Source organism: Vidua macroura, chromosome 13 (genome assembly GCF_024509145.1).
Source record: "Vidua macroura isolate BioBank_ID:100142 chromosome 13, ASM2450914v1, whole genome shotgun sequence".
NCBI classification, from domain to species: Eukaryota; Metazoa; Chordata; class Aves; order Passeriformes; family Viduidae; genus Vidua; species Vidua macroura.
Window position 1 is genome coordinate 18,440,146 of NC_071583.1, and position 21,651 is coordinate 18,461,796.

Consider the following 21,651-nt stretch of genomic DNA (forward strand, 5'->3'; position numbering starts at 1 on the left):
TGAGGGTATCCAGTTACCAGAAGATGATGGCACAACTTCCACTGGGGAAAGGTTTGTCCTGGTAATTCCAACGTAAAGCCTGAATTAAATCTCTGATGGTTTTTAATCTCTTTCCAAACGGATATGTTGGTGTGTGTGGCTGATAACTGAGGGTATTTTTAGCATTTTTAGCATTCCTCTGGGTGTCTAGCATTGCTTTGAGTGTTACTCAGTTCTGCACATCAACAACTTCACACAGCACAGCTCATGTGGGTGTGGGGGGAAAAGAGATTGGCACAGATTTGAGGACTCCCTTTTCCAAGGGCTGTTAAAGATTTTTGATGTGAGTGATTATTCTAAGTTGGGAGCTCGTTAGGAGATAAGGGGGGGTGACATTACCTCAATTCTTTGTAGAGAAGGATCCGAGTTTTGTTTGGCTGAATAACACAGACTTCACTGAGTCCATTTATGGTCCTGGGTTCAGTTATCTGGCACTTTCCAGAGACCTCCTCTGACTTGGTGGCAGAAATGTTCCTTCTCATTTCTCTTATTGACACAACTCCCCCAAACAGTGCCACAGTCCCTTAGATTTAATCCCTAGAAATCCCCTTGTCTCAGAAAATCAGTTCCTATGCTCTGATAAGTACTTGGGGATACTGCTTTCCTTCCAGAAGACTGGTTTGAAACAGAAACTCTTACAGTTAAAGTTTATAGTCCTTTGCATCACCTGCCTTACTGTGTCTTTAAAGAAAATAAAAATGCACTGATGCTTTGAGAGAAGAACTCGATTTTTTTTTTTTTTTTTTTTTTTTGTGGTGGTATCCAACCCCTCGAGGTGTGAAATCTGGAGGCAGATTTGTCAGTCATGCTTTGAACAAACACCACCTTCATCTCCAAGGTGCACCACAAACTTGGATGCAGAGAAGTGTTACAGGAATGAGGGGAGCTTTTCTTTCAAGTTCCTTGACAGAGGGAATAAAATGTTGCTTCTTGCATCCTTAAACCTGTTCAAGAGCAGGTGGAGGATGGATCTGGTGCTTCTGCATCATCCTTCCAGGATCCTTTCATGCTTTATTTCCCCTCTGGATGAGCAAGAAAGCAAAACTCATTCACACCAAGAAATATTTACATTTATATTGTTTATATTTTCCATATATATTTATTTATTTTTATATATTTATGTTTATATTTATACAGAGTTTCAGTTTCTCCTCAGCAAATCACACTGCCTGAACACAGCTTGCTATCAGCTGCACAACCAGAAGGAAATGCTGATGGGATTCAATTAAGTGGTACAAAAGGACTCTCTCAATTGACTCGGTGCATTCCTGAGCCCATTTCCCACAGATGAGATCAAATAATACCTCAGAGGACAATAATCAATGAATTGAGTGCAAAGCCCTTTGGGTTCCTCCAGTTTTCAGTGTCTGAAACTGTTGTTTCTGAAAGATTTTAGGGAAAATAATAAAGAAGGGTCTGCACAAGCCCAAATCCTGGCACCAGCACCCTGCAATCAGGAAATTGTGTATTTCAAATGATGTTTAAAAAAAATGTTTTGTCTCTGAGGTCTCACTGATGTCTTTGTGCTGTTCACTGATAACCTAAGAAGGAATGTAAAGGTTGAAAAACAATCAATCCTATGTGGAACTGTCCTCTTCTTCCCATGACTTTGAGGAGAGAGTTCTCCCCGTGCTGTGTCCATGAAGATTTTCTATTTTCCTGCTATGAGCAAATTTTATTGATTTTTTAAAGATTTTCTCCCCAGAATTTGTGTGGCACTGGGGCCGTGGGACATGTGGCTGTGGCCACCTCTGTGTGACATCTTCCTAGACAGCGAGGTCCTCTGGCTTCCAAGAAGTGCCCAACACACTGTTCTAGCAGGAGGGGGAAAAAAAAAACAAACACAGCTTGTCCCAAATTAATCCGACATGGTTTGCAGGATGAAAATAATGTTAACTGCATTTGGAAAATAATCTCCTCACTACATCAATAAACTGTAGAACCAGCCTGAATGAAGGGGCTGCTTTGAAGCAGAGTGTGATGGAGGAGGAAATTTTGAAAACTTTTTTTGGACAACAGGAAAGGCTGGCCCTGGCAGCAGCTTTCCCAGCCATTGTCCCTGCTGAAGCTGGCTTTTGCCACTTCCTCAGCCACACAAGGCCTCTTTAGTCCCTTTTCTCCCTTGGCTCAACGCTGTGATGAGAGGTTCAAGTCTTTTGTCCCTGCTATACTTAGTCCCTCTCCTTGTGTGCAAGTTTTATATCCCTTCCAGATGTTAGCAAAGTCCAATAACTGCTCTGTGGAGCCAAGACAGATGTAAGCTATTTTTTAAAACACAATCCAAGCCAACTTTCTTTCTTTGAGATGTAAAAATACAACAAAGCCTTATGAATGCCTTTTAATGCTATAGAAATGCAGAAATAAGTACTGTAATAACCATTAGATTATTTCTCATCATCTGTCAAGGCCAAATCACAGCTCTAACAGAGTCACCGTGGCTGGGCTCCAGTGCAGTCATCACCAGGGACCTGCTCCAAAAACCATTGTCAAAGTCAACAAGAAACTTTCTCCCACTGAGTTTGGGGTAATTTGGATCAGGCTCCAAACTGCCCAGGCTTGCAGAGGCTGCCTTTGGTCCTCCCAAAGCCAAAATAAGCACAGAGGGTGCTGCTGGTGGAGATGTTAGCTACAGAGATCTCCACAGCACTGCCTGGGGGACTTTGGGCAACCAGTTCTAGAAACAACTCAGCTCTTTCCTGAATTTTCAGTTCTTTCTTTCTTGTCTTTCAGTTATCTCCTCTGGCTGTGTCCCTTTCTGCATCCCCACCTCAACAGCTCCAGTTCTTGCTGTATCCCAGCCCTAACAGATCAGGTGATGGCAATAAACCTTCACATGAGGGATAAGAAGCACCAATTCAAATGTAACAGCTGAAATTCTGAAATACTGAAATAATAATACTGAAATACTGAAATACTGAAACACTGAAATACTGAAACACTGAAATACTGAAATACTGAAATACTGAAATACTGAAATACTGAAATACTTCCACATCAAACCCAAGTGTCCCAAAGCAGCAGAAAGATTTCATTGCTGCCTGACCCCATGAGCAGGGAGCTGTGGATAGTGACACACATTCCTGCTGGCTTTAATCAACAGATAATTGGGAGCAAATTACAATCATAATAGCATATTTCATCCCAAAGGCTCCTAGAGCTCTTGATAAAAAGTTGGCCAAATGCTGTGCTTAATTACAAGTTCAAATGGGGGTGGGTGTTCTTTAACCTCTGCAGTGCAGCCCCTTCCATGAGAGAACTCTGCACCTGGAGGAAGATTGGAACTAAAGGAAGATTGGGAAGATTGGCCCTGTTCTCCTGACCACACCTCTCTGTGCATGGAGAAGGACATGGAATAAAGACTCTCTGGAAAACTCAGTGGGAATATTTGGCAATTATTTCTCAGCTGGAAGCTGTGTGAGTGGAACACTACAGCCAGCATGTACAGGGCCTTGCACAAAAATGCTGACCAGGACTCTGGGACTCACTGGATCCCCTTCCAACCTTCCCTACCAGCAGCTCTCTGCTCAGCCACAGGGTGACCTGCAGGGTGACGTCCCTACCCAAGTCCTGGCTGGCCATGACCTCACTGAACTCAAACCTGAGGACTTGCAACCCACAATGACCACCAGCCTTGACAATTTAGCAAATTATCAGCAGCAAAGGCTAATTGTTACTGCTTGAATCTGGTCCCTTATTCAGGGCATGATCTTTATCTGCTCTGAGTAAATTCCTCTCTGATCTCCAGACAACAAAAGCAGCAAAAAGCAAAACCAAGAAACAACCCACACTGGCCACAAGGCTGCGTTTTCCTTTTGGCAGAAAAAGCAGCTACCTTTTGGGATGAAAGATGACACTCTGGAATTGTTTAAGCAGTTGACAAATGGAATGATCAAAGCACCAGTCTGTTTATGTGTCACCTAGAACAGCATCACACGCACAGCACTGGAGCTGGGGGGTTCAGCAGCATGAAAACTGCTGCAAACACAGACAGCCACAGTCCTTACACCTGCCAGAGCCAGGCTGAGGTGCTTTGTGCTCGTCACTGCTTCAGGTCTTCCTTCAGGCCTGCAGGGAGCAGCTTCCAGTTTACACTCATCTTTCAACTGAAATACGTGCAGGGTTTCAGCCCTCAAAGCCTCACTATTCCCTTAGATTGCAAAGACAGTGCCTGGCTGACTTTTCCTGCCAAGACTCTCCAGGTGACAATTCTGCTCCTGTGAGCAGTCCTGTCCCACGTGGAATCTGAGGTATTTTCACTGAACTGACAGTGGGATGCTCCAGACTTCTCTCTGTCTCATTAGCACCTGCAGCCAGGCCCATGCCACCCCAAAATGTCCCTGAGGGGAGCCAGCACCCAGGCACACCCCACAGGAGCCTGGCCTGCCTCCATCCAACAGATTCCCTGAGATTTGTGCTTCTGAGTCACCAGCTTGCCCACACAGCAGGAGAACCCTGGCACATTTATAAATAATCTGGGGGAAACTCGGGGAAAACCAGAGTTTTCCTCCCTCACAGGAGCTGCTTGCAACAGGAGCTCCTTTTAGATTTTTTTTTTAAGGAACTCTGCAGCACACAAAGGAATTCCAATCAGGATGTTCAGGGGACAGACGGGGTTCCACCTGTAGATACCAAGAGCAGCACAAGCCTGTGCTGAAACCCATGCCTTGATCTCGTGGCTGTTTGTTTGAAGGCAGCTTGGACACTTCTCTGGGCCTTCTAAGCCCCCGGATCTCTGAGTGAGGATGGAAGAGCTGCAGATCTTTCTCAAGTCAATGAAGTGCAGCGTGACATCCAGCTTCAAACTGATCTTTCCACTGGACCATGTCACAGCTCTCCTGGCAGGTAAGCCCTAGAGAGAGATTATGGCACTGCCTCTAAAACATAGCACACACTTCTCCTTTCCAAATTCCCCCTGGCACAACCTGGGGCTGTGTCCTCTTGTCTTGTCCCCTGTTACTTGGGACAAAAGACTGACTTCCTTCTCCCTTTATTCAGGAAGTTGTAGAGAGAGGTAAGATCTCCCCTGACCATCCTTTTCTCCAGGCTAAACCACCCCAGCTCCCTCAGCTCCTTCTCCTGAGACTTGTTCTCTAATATCAGAACAACAGGATTATTTTAGATTTTCAAATCTCTCCTGGGTCAGACCAAACTGAATTCAGGTGGGTTTGAAATCTCCTGAAATGCAGGCTGAAATGCAGGTCACAGCTGTGGCCGGGAGAATTCGGGACCTACTGTGTTAGGGTTTGGGGGTTTTGGTCTGCACCTTGGTGGCTGTTAGTGTCATTTATTCCCTTAATTCCCTCACTGAATTGATTCTCTTAATGTCAATTTATTCTTCCAAACTGGAGCTTTCCAGTATAAATACATCTAGGCTCAAGGATCAAAAATGTGAGAAGTGGCTGCCAGTGCCAGGTCAGGTAGTCTTGACCTTTTCCAGTGGTTTTGACTTTTTCCAGTGGTTTTGACCTTCTCCAGTAGTTTTGACCTATCCACAGCAAATTGTCACAGAGGCAGAAGACAGACAGCCCCACTGCAGCGTCACCAGAGCTCACGGCACATCCCAAGCCCAGAGAAAGGCATTTCTCCCGTTCCAGATCCAGCCTCAAGGGAAAATGAGGAGTCAAATTGTGCTGCTCTGAGAGCAGCTCTCAACAACTGAATATATCCTGTATTTTTAAAAAGCTGAGTCAATCAGCACCATGCTTAACCAAAATGCAAGGACAATGGCACTGTGATGAAGACAAGGACTAATCAAGTGCTAATCAGTAGCAAAATCTATAACCCTGAAGTAATGATAGGAGTTACTCATTGCTGCTGCAGAAATCAGCTCAAATATCATTAGCTATTACCTTTCCAAGCCACATGGGCAAAGAAAATTCCTGATTATTATGGTGGATTACAGGGCAATCCAATTATTGTTCTCAGCATAAATACTCTTTGTAATTAATGGGCAACAGAGTTAAACTCTGCTGACATGTTTTCTCCATTAAAACTTGCAAGCAGGTCATTGAAGATTTTGAGTAATCTGGCAACCTCTGCACAATTAGCCGGCTTTGGAAATGGTAATTAACCAGTTTTATGGGATGCAGCCTCCTGATCTTTATGTCCTAATAAACATCAGTGTTTATGTTCCTTTTGCTGTGTGAATATCACGTGTTATACACTGCTTCGCATATCATCTTTAAATTCACACTGAGCAATGTGGGCATTGAGAAAATAAGCATCTGCAATGGGTTCATGATCCATTGGTGGGGAAAATAAAAATAAAAAACCCCTTCAGGCCTGTTTGGGATGGAAAGGAGGAGGCCAGACCCTCTTGACTCAACATGTGTTTGACAGTGCAGTTCATGTGCCTGGTTTTGTTACCAATTTGGTGCATTTTAACACAAAAAAATTGTGTTTTACCTCAATTTCCAAGCTGTGTTCTCATGCAGTGAGGCACAGGACAAGACAAGACCGAATCCATCACTGTGATGGTTGCTTGAATCCTGCTGCAAGAGAAGCCATCGTGCAACACTCTCCAGCAGGTGTTCCCTGGGGTCTGTCCTCTGGGCTGCTGTCCCTGCCTGTGACATTCCTGCTCAATTCCACATTTCCTCTCCCTGCTCTTCACCTTCCCCGGGTGCCTGGGTTGGGGTTGTCCTTGGGGTGGCTCAGGTGACCCCACCTGCCCCTGTCTGATCTTACTTAGGAGCACCAAACTGAGCAGGACTCCAGAAACGAGACCATTCTGGCCACGTTTTTGAGGAGGCTCGGGAACACATCTGTGTCTCCACAGGTTCAAAACACAGTTCTAGGAATTCCTGTTCGAAATAAATTCCACACTCGTGACCCAGACCCGGTCAGAGAGCTCTCAGCTCCCCAGACTTGCCATTCTCAACTTCTCTGGTCAACTTTGGTTCACCAGGGCCAGGGGGGGAACCAGCTGAGGGCACCAGATCCCTGCATTGGGTCTGCCCAGGGGAGGATGAGGGAACAGGGGTGAGCTGGTCACTGGTGTCACCTGGCCCTGCGACACGGGGCTCAGCCTGCCACCAGCCCTGAGGGGACCCGCCGGCCCCGAAAGGATCCATTAGCCCTGAGGGGGATCTGCTGGCCCCAAGGGCATCCATCAGCCCCAAGGAGCATCTGCCGCTCCCGAGGGGACCCGCCAGCCCGGAGGGGGATCCATCAGCCCCGAGGGGACCCGCCGGTGCCGAGGGGGTTCTGCCAGCCCCGAGGGGACCCGCCGGTGCCGAGGGGGTTCTGCCAGCCCCGAGGGGACCCGCCGGTGCCGAGGGGCGGTCCGGGGGCGGGCGGGGGCGGTGCGGGCCCGGCCCCCAGCCCGAGCGGGCGCTGCCTGTGCGGGGAGGGCGCGGCGGAGCGGCGGGCGCCGAGCTTTAAATGAACATTAATATCGCTCGGGGAGGGCAGCGCCGGTGGCTCGGGACGGGCGGCGGCGGCGGCAGCGGCACCTCCAGCTCCTCTTCCTCCTCCTCCTCCTCCTCCTGCTCCTCCTCGGCCGCGGGGGCAGGTAGGTGTGCGCCTGTGACCGCGGGGTCCAGCCCGACCCCGAGCCCCGCGGGGGAAACGCGCGGTGCCCGCTCCCCGCGCGTCCGGGATGCCGCGGGATGCAGGGATGCAGGGATGCAGGGATGCAGGGATGCCGCGGGATGCAGGGATGCCGCCGGATGCAGGGATGGCACGGGATGCTGCCGGGGCGCAGAGGGGGACGCGGCAGCCCCCGGGGGATGGAGGCTGAGCCGGCGGCGGAGGGCGGCGGAGCCCCGCGGGGAGCGGAGCGGGGCGCGGAGCGGCCGGAGCGGCGGCGGCGATGGCCGGGAGCGGCCGCCTGTTGCCGGCTGTGGGAGCTCGGGGAGGCGCCGAGCCGGCGCTCGGGGGCTCGGGCAGCCGTGCCGGGCTCTGCGGAGCCTCCGCCGGTCCCTGCGCGCTCCGTGCGGGCGGCAGAGCCGGCGGTGCGGGGTCCCGGCTCCGCGGGCGCTCCCGGCAGCGCGGGGCTCTCGGCGCCGTGGAAAGCTGGACCGGCCTCGCCCCGATAATAAAAGTTCTTTGCAGAAGGCGGAGTGGTTTATTTTCTTTCGTTTGCTCGTCAAACGCGTCCCGATGCTCCGCTCGCCCGTGGCGGAGCGCGGCTGCGGAAACACGAAGTGTCAGCCCAGTGCTCCGTTTCTGGCTTGTTGGTAATGGATTTAAAGCTTTAGTTATAATTTCAGTGCATCTCAGAGCTTCGCTCGGTTGCTTTAGAACTCGTTTAAAACTGTATTTTCAACGGAGACGAATGAACTTTAAAGAAAATCAGGTCAGCCATAGATTCCGGGCATCAAACCCTTTCAGGTCCCAGAAATAGCCACAGAAGAAGCGTGACCAATTCTTTTTTCATCCACAAAGCTTTTTCTTTTTTATTTTGGCTGGAATTTCTGACGGATACCGGAGCTCATCAACTGGATCTTTTCAGCTTACTTTAATGAAATAAGCATGCTTTCTAAGCTTGCATTTTGACTCAATTATATTAGTCTCCCTTGACTATACGAGGTTTGAGTTTCTGATAGAGCTTGTAGTTCTTAAAATAACAAAGTCTGTTTAGCAGAAGGTTTTTCTTTGTGCATTTTTAGGGTTTAGATTTATGGGAAGGTGAGGAAGAAGATGACTGAGAGGGAACATGGATATGAGCTGTTATGGGGTAAAGAATACGCTTGGATATAAATGGTTCATAGAGGACGTTTTATTTCAAGTATTCTGCACTTGAAACAAGGCTGTTCATAAGTTTTTGCATCTCTTATAAGGTCTCGAAACCAGGATTGACAAATATTTATCTTGCAGTAAGTGGGTCAGATGATAACATCTTCCACTGGATCTCTTACTTCTGTATTGGACAGCTTTGGTTGCTAAGTAGCTCTGAATTGCTAATCCCAAAGTCAATGATGTCATAATGACATCATCACATCCTTTCACCTGATTGATTCTCAGAAGAGAACAGTAATGAGATTTGATATACATGTCCCATCTCTTTAATATTCTTCCTCTGCTTCAGGGGATTTCCTGACCTGCCTGGCAAATTCCAATGAATCACACTGAGCTCTAGTAAAAAGACGTTTCTTTTGGAGACGAGGTGGAACATTAAAGGGACAGTGGCTGCTCCTGGTCCTTTCAAAAGCTGAGGAACTTGGCAGCTTGTGTTTCAAATGTGGAGTTCTGGATATGGAGAGCAGTGATTTAAAACTCGGACTTATTAAATTTGCGTGCAGGTGTGAAAGTGGCTCGGGTTTCAAAGAGGATCAAGTCACTTGATGTGTGTGAGTCGGAGTGCTGGAGGTGCTGCAGGGGCACAGAGAAAACAGGAGCTGCTTCAGCTGCCAAAATAAATTGCAATTCTAATGGTAAATGCATGAAATCTGTCAGGAATTGCCATGTTAAGAATGGTACTGAACGGTTCTGAAGACAGCTCAGAATTTATTTCTCTTTCTAATTAGGCAGCATAATTGGTAAGTTTGAAGGATTTTAACAGCAACACTGCCATCACAGGGAACTCCTTGGAAGAGAGTTTTAAATCTTTACAGTGTATGGAATGTGTACAGAATTGATGGGCTCGGTTTCTTCTGAGGTTAAAGGCACAAATGGTGTCATTTGCTGATGATCAGCAGGACTGCTGGTTTTTACAGTTGGTTTTCATTGTGTGTGTCCAGATGAGCATGGTCTGCATGAATTTTAGGTGTTTTCCTCCTCAATAGCTTTGTGATCATGAATTTCTCCACAGACAGCGAGTTTGAAAGATTCCAGACAGGGCAGTGTATATTTTAGGTGTGCAAACCTTCCTGCTTCACATGTGGAAAGGGGAGAAAGGAAGCAATTTCCATTTGTTTTGTGGAACGTGTGGTTCTGTTTGGTAAAGTGAAAAGCTGAGCCAGTCTCAGAACATTCAGAGGCTGCACAGCCCAGTCTCACTTGATTGATGAATATCATGGGTTGCTAAATCATATTTGAGAAGTAAACAATGATTTGTTGGCGTGGATGATTTGGTGTTCATGTATTTACTGAAGGCACTGATTGCTGGTTTTATTCCTGCTCCAGAACTGCAGTGTTGATGGCACTGTTAAGTCTAACAAGAGTAGTAATTGAACATGAGGAGTGGGAACTGAGTGGGAAGGAGGTGGGAGAAGATGTTTTTGGCTGTGTGTTTGAATCTATTCACCCTGTAAGTGCAATCCAAGCTCCAGATGCAAAAGGGAAATTTCTAAATAATCTGCAAGAGTTCTGCACTCCTCGTACTACGCGCAGTGACAAATTTCCACAAGCTTTAGATTCTTTCTGGGATGACTCAACTACGAACAAGTGATTTGGAAAAAAAATATTATCTCTGAAGAGAATCCTTGGTGACAATTTCTTTTCAAGTTATCTTAGGATTTTCTACTTACCATGATCTTTTCTAACTCATGCCTGGCTTGAACGTTGGAGATGAGAAATGAGTTTGGACTTGGGGATAAATCTGTGCCTTCCAAGTGCACGTTGGAGGGTCAGCTGTGACATTTGCATGGCTGTGCTTTGGATGTGGTGCCACATTTGGTTACATAAAGCAGAGCACCTCAGAGCCTCCCCAGAGCTGGCAGGGCAGGGGTGATGCTGCAGCATCCCTGAGCTCTCTGAGCAGGTGACAGAGGGGACAGGGCCATGCTCAGCAGGACAGAGCTCACACACACACACACACGGGCTCAGCTCGTGCAGAGCCGCAGCCAAGCTCAGACCGGGCAGCTGGGTCTCTGTTTGTGCCAATAGCAATGAGAAATTCAACCTTTATGTTTTAAAACCACAATCAATCTGCTTCAGAACCCGACTGAGATGTTTTGTCCCCCTGCTTCCAGCCCTGTGCCTGTCAGGGTGAGGAGAGCCAGTGTTTCAGCCCCAACTTCTGCTCCCGTCCTCAGCTCTGCGTGAGGATAGAGCAAGACACCAACTGGATTATTGGATTTACTTTTCTGCTTTCAAATGTAGATCTTTAAGGGGAAAATAGTATCTATAACAGCTTCACAGGCCACCTCTGTGAGCCTTTTATAAGGGCAAGACTGGCAGCTGGATATTTGAAATGTGGAGTGTGATAAGTGAATTCATCTACAGCTGGACCTTCTTTATTGATGGAGAAAAGTCTGACAGAACATGGACAGGATTTGTCCCTTGTAAACTAGGAAGGAAAATAATTAACAGTCCCAGGGATCTGCAGCAATCCCAATGATCTGCAGCAATCTCATCCCAATAATCTGCAGCAATCCTATCCCAGTGATCTGCAGCAATCCCAGTAATCTGCAGCAATCCCAATAATCTGCAGCAATCCTATCCCAGTGATCTGCAGCAATCCCAATGATCTGCAGCAATCCCAATGGTCTGCAGCAATCCCAATGACATAAAACACACCCTGAAATTAATAAAATCACCGCAGATAGTGTAGCTAACATTATCCAGTAGCTATGAAAATTCTATTTAAGACTTAAATTAAGCAAATAGAGGTATTAATTTTTTTCCAAAATTTCTTTTCCACCCAAAGTCGGTTCTGAAAGGACTCATTGTCCAAAAATAGAAATTATTTAAAAATTATTCCAACAGTGAATTGTTAAGATGAAAAATTTTGATTTTATTCCAGTTTTGATCCTTATCTATAAGTTATATTTCAGAAGGAAAGTGATGTTGAGAGCAAACTCAGTGCTGATTTTAGTCTGAAGTGCTTAGAGTAACCTTTGTGTAAATGGAATCTTTTCTGTGCAAAACAACAATTATCTGAATGTTTCACTAGAATGATGTTGCAATGAAAAACATACAGTGAAAAATCAGTACTTTTTATACCAGTTGTATTCAGGAGTTTATCAAGAGATGCCTACACAGCTGAGGTTTATTCTGCAGCATTACAAAATTGTGTAACAGCACTAAAATCTAGGATGGAAGAAAAAGCCATGTTAGCGGTGCATAAATATATCACAATTTTTATTTTTAATAGATGCTTTCATTTACCAATCAATGTATTCCCTTTAATGCAAACTACAAATTCCTGAGGAAATTATCCCTGTCTGATCCTGAACTCCTCTTGTGCAAGGAATTATGACTCTTTTCCCCCTGTCTTTCTGAAGTAAAGCAGACAAAACTCAAACTGCAAACTCTTTTCCCAGAGAGGTTTGCTCACCACATCACTTCACATCACAGCAGTGGGTGAAAAGTTTATGGAAACACTTCTCTGAAATAGGAGTTCTATGATGCTCTGGAAGGCAAAGGGTACCACCAATAATCCAATTAGTTACTCTGAGTTCTGTGATAAAGCTCAGGTTATCACTTTGCTGTTGGTTGCTTTGATCTGGGATGTTTTTCCTGGCTGGAAAGCAGTGGAGACTCATCTGCAAACTCATTTTTTTCCTGGGTGAGTGGACACTCATCTAACAACTGCCACGGCGCCCAAAGAGAAAATCCTCTCTTCTGCCAAGGTGATATTGCTGCTTAACACATCCCTTAATTCCAGCCCCTCTGGCTCCCCAGGCCTGCTTGCCCAGAGGAGCTGGGATGAAAGGAGGCAGCTGGTTAAAAACAAGGATCCCAGGAATTATGCACGGCCTCCAGTCGTGGCCACAACAAGGGGGGCACTGTTTGGTGCTCTTCTCCTCCTCGGCTGTTTTGAAAGGCCAACGAAAGCCTAAGGAGACACTCAGGCAGTCACAGCAGCACAAATCCCCATTATTGCACTGCTGCTGCCCAGCCTTGGTGCTGGAAATTTTGCATTCTGCATCTTTGTTGCCTTCTCTAAATGATACAAATAGCAGGAAGGGATGGATAGAACGACACAGATGCTTTAATTATGATTTGATTACAGAGCAACCAGAGGAGTCTATTCTGAGGAATATGCAATTAGAGAAAATTCTGAGGACTATCTAACCTTCCGAAATTAAAATTAACTGGGATTATTTGAACGGGGTTTGAACATCTCTGAAAAAAGATATCATTCCTCAAGGATCCTGCTGCTCTTGTCTGCTGGATCCTCTCTGGCTTAGCAGATGGGCTTCAGGGTAACACAATGTCATCTTCCTCAGCTGCATGTGCTGCTTCCTTCACCTCCCAATCCCATTTTATTCCCATTTTAGCATCCTTTGCTAGTCACCTGCAGGAGGGTGACACAGAGCCTGGAAGGAAACAGCCACCCCCGGGTTGGAGCACACAAAGAGGGAGAGCAGTTTAAGCATTCCTGGGTCGTCAGCAGAGTTTCTCCATCCCATGAGCAGGAAAAATGGAGCCGTGCACGCTTGTGATGCACGTTCCAAAGGGAAAGTGTGGATGGAAAATTCCATGCCTTTTCCTCTGGCAAACTATTTAATGGAAGGAAGCTATATGATTAAATATGTTAAGCTTCTCTGTGGGCTTAAATGGTACAAAGGGGCTGAATTTAATTCCATTGATTTCGCTGGTTGTCGAACACGAGCAGAATTCCAAATCTGTCCCTGGGGCAGCGTGCCTCCAGCTCCAGTGTGAAACCACTGAAATCTCATGGAAGCTCCATCCTGGATGGGGATGATGGCTTTCTCTGCTGTCCTGAGCTGGGCTCAGCCAGCTGCAGGGGGCAGGGAAGGCAGTGGGTCAGCCTGGCTGCAGGGCTGGGCTGGGGGCACCAGCAGGGCACGAGGCTCTGGGGCTGTGCCCTGCACCCAGCCACGACCCCTGGCAGCAGCTGCAAACCTCTCATGTTGCTCTTGCTTCCCTGCAGTGCTTGACACATTCACGAGCCAGTGGTAAAAGGGCTTTTTTTGGGTCCTCTTTTCTGTAGATGTTTCCAGTGTTTATTGCTTCTGCTTGAAAACTGTGTGCAGAGCATGATGTCAGCTCTCCAGCCTGGGAGAGCAGGGCCTGCCAGGACCCCTCCTGCACTCTGCTCGGGCTGGAATGTTTGTTCTGGGGCTGGGGAGGAAAGGAGAGTGGCTCCCACCTCAGCCAGCCCTGCTCCTGCACTGTTTGAATCCATGAGAAACCAGGAAACAGGGCTTTGGTTCTGCCTGGATGCTCTGGGGAGGGATGGGGGTGGTGAGAGGGGCACAGCTGCTCCCCTCCATCTCCCTGCTCCCCTGGGGATGGCTGACCTTGGTTTTGACCTTGCTCACCTCCAGAAGACCCCAGAGCTGCCCTGACAGAGGGGCAGAGATGCTGCTCAGGACACAGAGAATCCCTGCTCTTCCCAACAGGTGCTGAGAACATTTAAGCTCAGCTTAATTCAGCAGCCTGTCAGCCTCCTTTGTCACTTGTAAGAACATTTTCTGGCATGGTGCCTTATTTATATATTTCAACATCTCTTTTTAGGAGCCTTCAAACCCTCCAACTTCAAAGCATTTGTGTGTGTTCCTACTGACCTATGTGTATTTCCCAGGGATAAACCCCAGGCAGGCAACTTAGGGATGATTTTTCAAGGGTCTCTTTAATAAATGAGGTTATTTATTTTCTGCCTGAAATTCCCTGGTTGGTGACTAAGAGAAACTTTGTATTAAGCTGTGCAGAGCATAATGAGGTTGCTGTAATGCTTTGATGTGGAAATGCTTAAATGCCCAAGAAAAAAAATAAAAAAAGGAATGGTGTTATTGATAGAGCTTGCCTAAGGTATCTAGGGACAGTTTATATCAAGCAAATATAGATTATACTATAAAGATTATAGATTTTGATAATAGCCCTTTAGAACTTTAATAGCAGACATCATAAAAAGGTCAAAATCAAATTATTTTCCTGGACCACGCTGCTGGTGCTTACAAGCTGAGCCCTTTTTCAAAATAAAGACCTGTGTGATATCAATTATAGAGGCACTAATGTTACAATAGATGTGCGGGGAGATTTGATTTCCTAACACCTATTCCAAAGCTGTTCCTGGTGAACAACCTGCCTGGGCAGGTTGTACAATTAGTGGAAATAAAAGGCTGGAGTGGGTTTGCAGCACGTTAGTCTCGCCTAATGAAGGTGGTTACATAAGAGTCCCTTCCCCTCAGCTGCTGGAACTCTATTTCCCATGCCACTTCTTGCTTTCCATGTTGCTGCTAGATTAGAAAAACCAGACTTTGCTGCATATTCTTCTTTTCTTCTTGTGTCTGTTCTTGAGGCTGATTAGCACAAAGTAGCTCTGAGCTGTGGCTTGGGCACCAGAGATTCTGAGAGCCTCCAACCGCCCAAATAATGGAGCAGGATGAAGGATGCTGGTTGCCATGGGAACGGTGCATGTGCCACACAAGATAATGTAACTGCTGTGGTGCAGGGATCTGTGCTGAATATTGATTTGAGCCTTCCTGCATTCCTTGGAAGCGCTGGGCTTTGCGCCGGGTGTTCCACCTGGCAAGGCAGAGCAGCTCATCAGCTGGGCTGAGGCCAGGGAGAATTTCCTCCTCTGAGCAGAGCTGGCTTTTCCATGGGATGGGAGAAGAAAGAGCAGGAATTCCTGGGGACAATTATCAGGGTCACAGCCTTTCCTTGTGGAGCTCACAGAGTCCTGGGTGTTAATGAAGAGTTGGAAGTGAGGTGCTCCAGGGGAGTGCCCTGAGTTAAACTGACAAGAAAATGCCCCAGGAAGCTGAACTTTCACCTGTGTAATGTTCCTTGTGGTGGTTGTCACCTGGACACCTGCACAGTGTCACAGTTCCCCTCTGTATCCCTTCATTGCTCCTCTTGGTAACACTGAAAAGTTCATTCTTGTCCCAGCTTGTCAAGGATGAGTCCAATTAGTGGCAGAGCTGTGCAAAATAGTGGGATTAAGAAACATCAACTCATTGGCAGCCAAACATTATTATTATGGCAGTATTGGCCATTTCCCCAAGCTGGGGAAAGGCAAAACATGAAGGTTTTCATTTGGGGCAAGGTAAAACATGAAGGTTTTAACTAGGGGGAAAGTAAAATATGAAGGTTTTAACTTGGGGGAAAGTAAAGCATGAAGGTTTTAACTTGGGGGAAAGTAGAGCATGAGGGTTTTAACTTGGAGGAATTCTCTGTGAGCAGGATCATACTTGGTCCTGTTTTTTAGGTGAGGTTGGGATTCTTGTATAAAAATGAACGAAGCAGGACTGGTTCTGCTGTAGTTTTGCAGCCTGAAGTGCTGGCTCCTGGAATGACAAAGAAACTCTAATTATTGCTCCTCTAGCCCAGATCCTCAGTAACAAAAGCCAGAAAAACTTCCTCAGTGCTTTTCCTGCTTGGCCAGAGGCAGCTGGGGCCACTGTTGCTCGGGAGGATTGTGCAGATGAGGTAATGCAAATTAAATTCCTGTCCTTCTCGTGTTTCCCCCCTCCGGGAAGGGTGATGCCACAACCTCTTGCTTACCTTCAGCAGGACTGCTGGCAATTGGCCACCTGTTAGAGAAAATGTTGTGTAATTATTGACCTCAGCAGGTTTTGGAAAATGATCTGAATTCTTTCATACCTGCCTTGTGCTGTTTGGACCTCCTGGTGTTGTCTGGATCAGCCTTACAAGTACTGGACCTTTAGGAAATGTGAATTTCTGCGGCAGCTCTAATAAGATGCTTATCTTGAGGCAGAGATGGTGAACTTTAAAAACATCTGAGGTGTTATTTGTCAGAAATGTGTCTGGGAGGACAGATTTAGAAATTCTAGGCTGTTGTGTCCTCTGGGCACGGTTTGCAGGTTTGTGTGACTTTGTTCTCCAGCACAGGTCGTGTCCGATGTGGTGCTCAGAGAGCCATTCAGTTTATTCTCTCCTGCTGGTTTTGGGTTTAAATCCTGCCACCAGGTCCCAGCAGAGCTCCCAGTTTTATTGCCAATTCCAAAACCTGATTGTACAGGATCGGCTCCTCTGGATTTCTGGGGGTTTTGTGCAGCCAGGACAGACTGAGATATCATTTAAGATATCATATGATAATCAGGACACCTGCTCTGTAAGGTACAGAAAGTTATATTTTAGAGCACCTAAACACACTACTAGACTTTGGCATGTTTAATGAAAGCCATTAGGGTTTTTTGGGGGGGTCGTTGGGATTTTTGGGGTTTTTTGGTAATTCTTTAATGTTTTCTGAGTTTATGTAATGATTTTTGCAGGTGAAAATCTCAGTCTTTTTTAGAAACAAAATTTATTTTGGATTTAGGGAGTGAACTAATTAATGAACTTGGACATTAGGCATGGGCTTTGGATATCAGTAAGACTTCTGCCTGAGTGAAACCTGGCTGGTGGTGAGCAGTGCCTCCCGTGCCCTGTGATCCATCCCTCCACGTGCAGCTGCTGTGCACAGCGGGGTTGGGAGTTCTGCCAGCTGGCAGGGACCAGCTGGCCAGGTTTGCCTGTAAATGTACAAATCCACACCTCACCATCACTTGTGTGTGTGTGAAAATGTGTGTGCTCCACGTTCCCCCCTTCTCCTGTGTCAGGGAAGCTCCTGCCCTCCCCTGGCAGTGTTTAAGATGATTTCTGGGGTTATGAAGTTCTTCAGTTCAGGTCCAAGTGAACAGACTGAATGTCAGCTGGAGCTTTTGCTCTGGCCTGTGCTGTGCACCCAGCTGGGAGTGGTTTGTCACCATAACGAGGTGACAATGTCGTTCTGAGCCAACCTGCAGCAGTGGCACAGCCATTGACTGCCCCTCGTTTGTTCTTGGGCTGTCTGGGCTAGTCCTGGGCAAGCAGCATCTTAAAGAAAGCTCAGCTTTAAGTATGGGGGCAAGCAGAAATGTCTATAACCACACACAGCAGCCTGGCTGTGTGCCTGTGGGGTTTTGTAAGGTTTTATGAGGTTTTATGGTGTTTTATGATGTTTTATGGGTTCTTATGGTGTTGACGTCTGTCAGCCTATTGCTCTGCAGCCAGGAATTTCCCGTACCAAAATGGTGCTAAATTTGATAAAACCAGGGGCTGTGTTCACACTGTGATATCTTCTCACCTGCTGTTTTTCTGAAAAAGTAGACTTTGAGGGGATCAATCCCAAAGCCACATGAAAGGCAGGGAAGCTGGTGCTGCTGTTCCATGGAAAACCATCCAAATGCTCCCCTTCCACCTGGCCCCTCAGGTGACCTCTCCTGGCTGAACTCCTCTGACCCTGAGAGCCACTGCTGATTGCTGGGGTGTGGTGCACAGCATTCTGTAATTCCTCCCTGTTCACTGCACTAAAACTGGGATTATAAAGTAAATTAGCTCCCTGTGGCCGGCCGAGTTTTAGAAGAGCAGGTGTGAGAAAAAATGTGGCTGCTGCCCCCTCCCCAGACCCACAAAAGCTCTGCTTGCTGGCTTGAACACAAAATTGTCCCAGTGACCAGGCTGGGGTGTTGAGAGGGGAATAAGAAGGAATATTTCTGGAGAAAACAGCAGGGAAGGGAGCCAAGTGTGTGCCTTGGAAAGGGCTTGAACAAACCAACAGGAGTCTGCCCTGGTTGTGAATCTGGCCCTGGCATCCTGGTCCCTCCCCTGAGGAGCACAGGGAGGGTTTTGCTGGATCCCAAACAGCAAAGGGGGCTGGCTGTGGTTTATCACTCAGAATTCCCTTCTGAAGTGCTCACAGCAGCCTTCCAGAGGAGGCAGCTTTGCATGGACACGTGGTAGGATTCCATCTTCATGGCTGGCTGGAAGAGGGGATGGATGGCTGTGCTTCCCAAACGCAGGCAGGGCTGTGGGGAAGATTGCTCTCCCACATTTGCATACAGCCACTCCGAGGACATCAATTTCCCCTGAGCAGGAGGATGATTTTGCTTTTACACAACAAGATTTTCCAAGGAGGCACTGGAGTGACAAAAGCTGTTGCCAGGGGTCTCCAAGGCACTTGACAGGTTTATAGAGTGATGATAAACTGCTGGGGTAGCCCCAGTGGAAATTGGGTTTGATGGAAATAATAAAGAAGTGGAGGTGCTCAAGGACATGGTTTGAAAGCAATTTGGAGAGTCCGTGGAACATTTGGATTTGTCTCAGTGTGATTCCTGCCACAGAAGGGAGCTGAGCTGTGACTGGTGGGATTTATTACAGCTTTATACCTTTTCAAATTGAAAATTGAGCTTCAGCACGAGAGCCTGCTCCTGTCTTTATGCAGATTACATAAAAATAAATGGGTAGCTGATGGAGGTAATATCTTGGGGACAGGGAAGGTTCAAATGAAAATTCTCCAAGAATTCTTTTCTTTTACAGGAGCCTGTATATCTTAGCCAAAGTGGTTTAGTAATGGACAAATATGCACCTGGAAAATGCTTAGATGGGCCTTTAAATATATCCCAAAATTTCCTAGACAATTTTTTTAAAGTCTATTAAAAAAAAAAAAAAAACCACACAGACTATTATGTTCAGCTCACATCTGTGCCAGCACTGACAGTGGTAGAAAGGCAACCCCATTTAATTTCTTTTGTTCTTTATATAAGAACTTGCTGCCTTGTCTTCTGAGCAACACAAAAGCTGTTTTATTTCAAGGAACACACACTTGCTGAGCAAACCCCTCAAGAGATTGTTTTTCCTGTCATGACACCACTACATTTTCATTTGGCCACTATTTTTGAAGCTGTAGAAAACCTCAACAGAATTGCATTGCAAGGACAGAGCTGCTTATGTTGGGATTGCTTCAAGAGGTTAAAAAAAGGATTGCTGAGAGGTGCCTGAGGCATGACAGGTAAATACCTGAGTACCTGGTGCTTAAAATCCAGCTGTGTTGTGGCCACGGGTGAATTATTTTCACTTATAGATGTGCTGATGTTAGAGGTGAGATGGAGGGGCAGGGCAATAATCTGCCTTTTTACAGATGTTGTTTGAAATTCCTTGTATTCTGACTCCCTCCAAAGCTCGTGTAGCTTAATTTTAGCCACAACCTATTGTGAGGATTAATTGAGTTCATGTCAAAAATTAGCTGCTTTCTCCATCCATGCAGTCAGTCTAAAAAGCACACTGGTGATGATAAACAGATAGCAAAGCAAGCAGAGTAAAAGTGGGCAGGTTTCTGGGCAGGTTTCTGGGCAGGTGTCTGCCTGGGGGTGGCCAAGGTGTGCAGACTGAGGGAAGATTGCTGTAAGTGCCCAGAGATGTGTCAGTGGCACTTCCCTTGGGGACAGGAACGCACGGAAATAATTAACTCTGCAAAGGAATGGCCACAATGAGGGAGCTCAGAATTATCCTCTGTGGAAGCAGATGGGAACCATCAAGGCCACCCTCCCTGCCTGCCTTGGCTGCTCACAGGAGGCTCTTGGCAGCAGCAGTGCAGAAATATTTGCTGCTTGCTCCTGAAGGAACAGTTGCTCCCTCTTGCATCCTTTGGGATGAAAGAATGACCAAGGAGCCAAAGCCTGGGCATTTTTTTTGCCCTCATACACCAATTTTTCCACTTGGTCTGCTAATTTTTGGTTACAAGAAGTTCTTCTTCACTTAATCTACCTCTCCCCAGCAGGTGCAGGGTCTGGGAGCTGGGTCCAAGAGGAGAGTTTGCAGCTGACGAGTTTGAACAGCAACAGGGAGAACAACCTCAGCTTGCAACACCTCAGTCTGCTCAATGCTTGCTTCTGGATTAGGAGCATAAACAAACAAAAAAAAAATTCTGCAGAATTCTTTAACCATCTGAAAAACCCCAAACAAACCCCTAAGAATTGTTGTTTAAGAAGCAGCTCTGGGACACGAGAGATTACTCTGCTCAGCACTGGCACGTGTGGCAGCCTGCCTCGTGTGTGAAAGCAAAAGAAATGTCTGTCTGCAGCTCCTTTGTTCATCAGGCCTGGATTCATGCTTTCCTGCAGGGAAGGGCTGCTGGAAGGAGATTTCCATGGGTGCCATCCATTCTGCTGGGCTTGTGTTATCCATGATTTTCTGGGATGGTTTCTGTGGGAAGGCAGTCTGTGGATTTGCCACATCCCCTCGTCTTTTCTGCTGGCTTGGGCTGGTTAAGATCACACTGCTTTGTCTGTTTATTATTTGTTAAAGGCCTTTGCTGTGTTTGTGTATGAATTGATGGCAAGGGGTTGTTCTAAGCTCTATTCTGGGCTGGGATGTTTGTTGCACAGCAGTTTTTTCTCCGTGGTACTCCTGCCTTCAAGATGGAGGCTTTGCACACAGCTGCTGGAAATGAGAGGAAGCTCTTGGGGTGGAATTTGGGCAGCTGGAAGAGAGAAATGGGGTCTTTGCAGAAAGTCATAGCTCCACTGGCCTGGATACTCTTCCAGCAGTGGACAATGCAGTTCTGTGCTTTTAGATGGTGATGGGGAGCATAAAATGTGCACTGGGTGGCAGCTGGGTGACTGGTGACTTTTTGTGTGGGAGGGTCCCTATTTTCCCCAGGAAAGCTGAATTGGTTATTGTTCTCTCTGGAGGATGGGAATCACAAAAGAATGCTGCTTCCATTTATTCTCCTTACAGTTTTAATTCAGTTCCAGCTACTTAATGTCACCGTTGCTTCCACAAAACGTTTCCAGTTCTGGAACAGCAAATTAAAGTAACCTCCACCCAATTTAAACCAAGGCTTTGCATTTTGTTTGTAAAATGGTGGCATCTTCCTTAAAACAGAGTGAAACCCCATCACTGGAATCACTCTGAAATACACTGAATGAATTGTGTGAGGGTGTCTGAAGTGCCTTGCAGATAAATGTCTTGCAGATAAATGTTTGTAGGAGCTGTGCTTAGCAGGAGCAGCAGTTCTCTGTGCCATGTAGCAGTCAGGATTCACAGCTT

At 46.7% G+C, this 21,651-nt stretch overlaps 1 protein-coding gene across 1 annotated transcript in view; it reads left to right on the forward strand.

Annotated features, from left to right (window-relative positions):
* Window positions 1–7,462: 7,462 nt before the first annotated feature.
* The window catches only part of SLC6A1 (solute carrier family 6 member 1), a 60,640-nt gene continuing 46,451 nt past the window's right edge, over window positions 7,463–21,651 (forward strand). The window contains exon 1 of the mRNA XM_053989468.1: window positions 7,463–7,552. The gene's annotated coding sequence lies outside the window, so the exon portion shown is untranslated. The remainder of the gene's footprint in view (window positions 7,553–21,651) is intronic.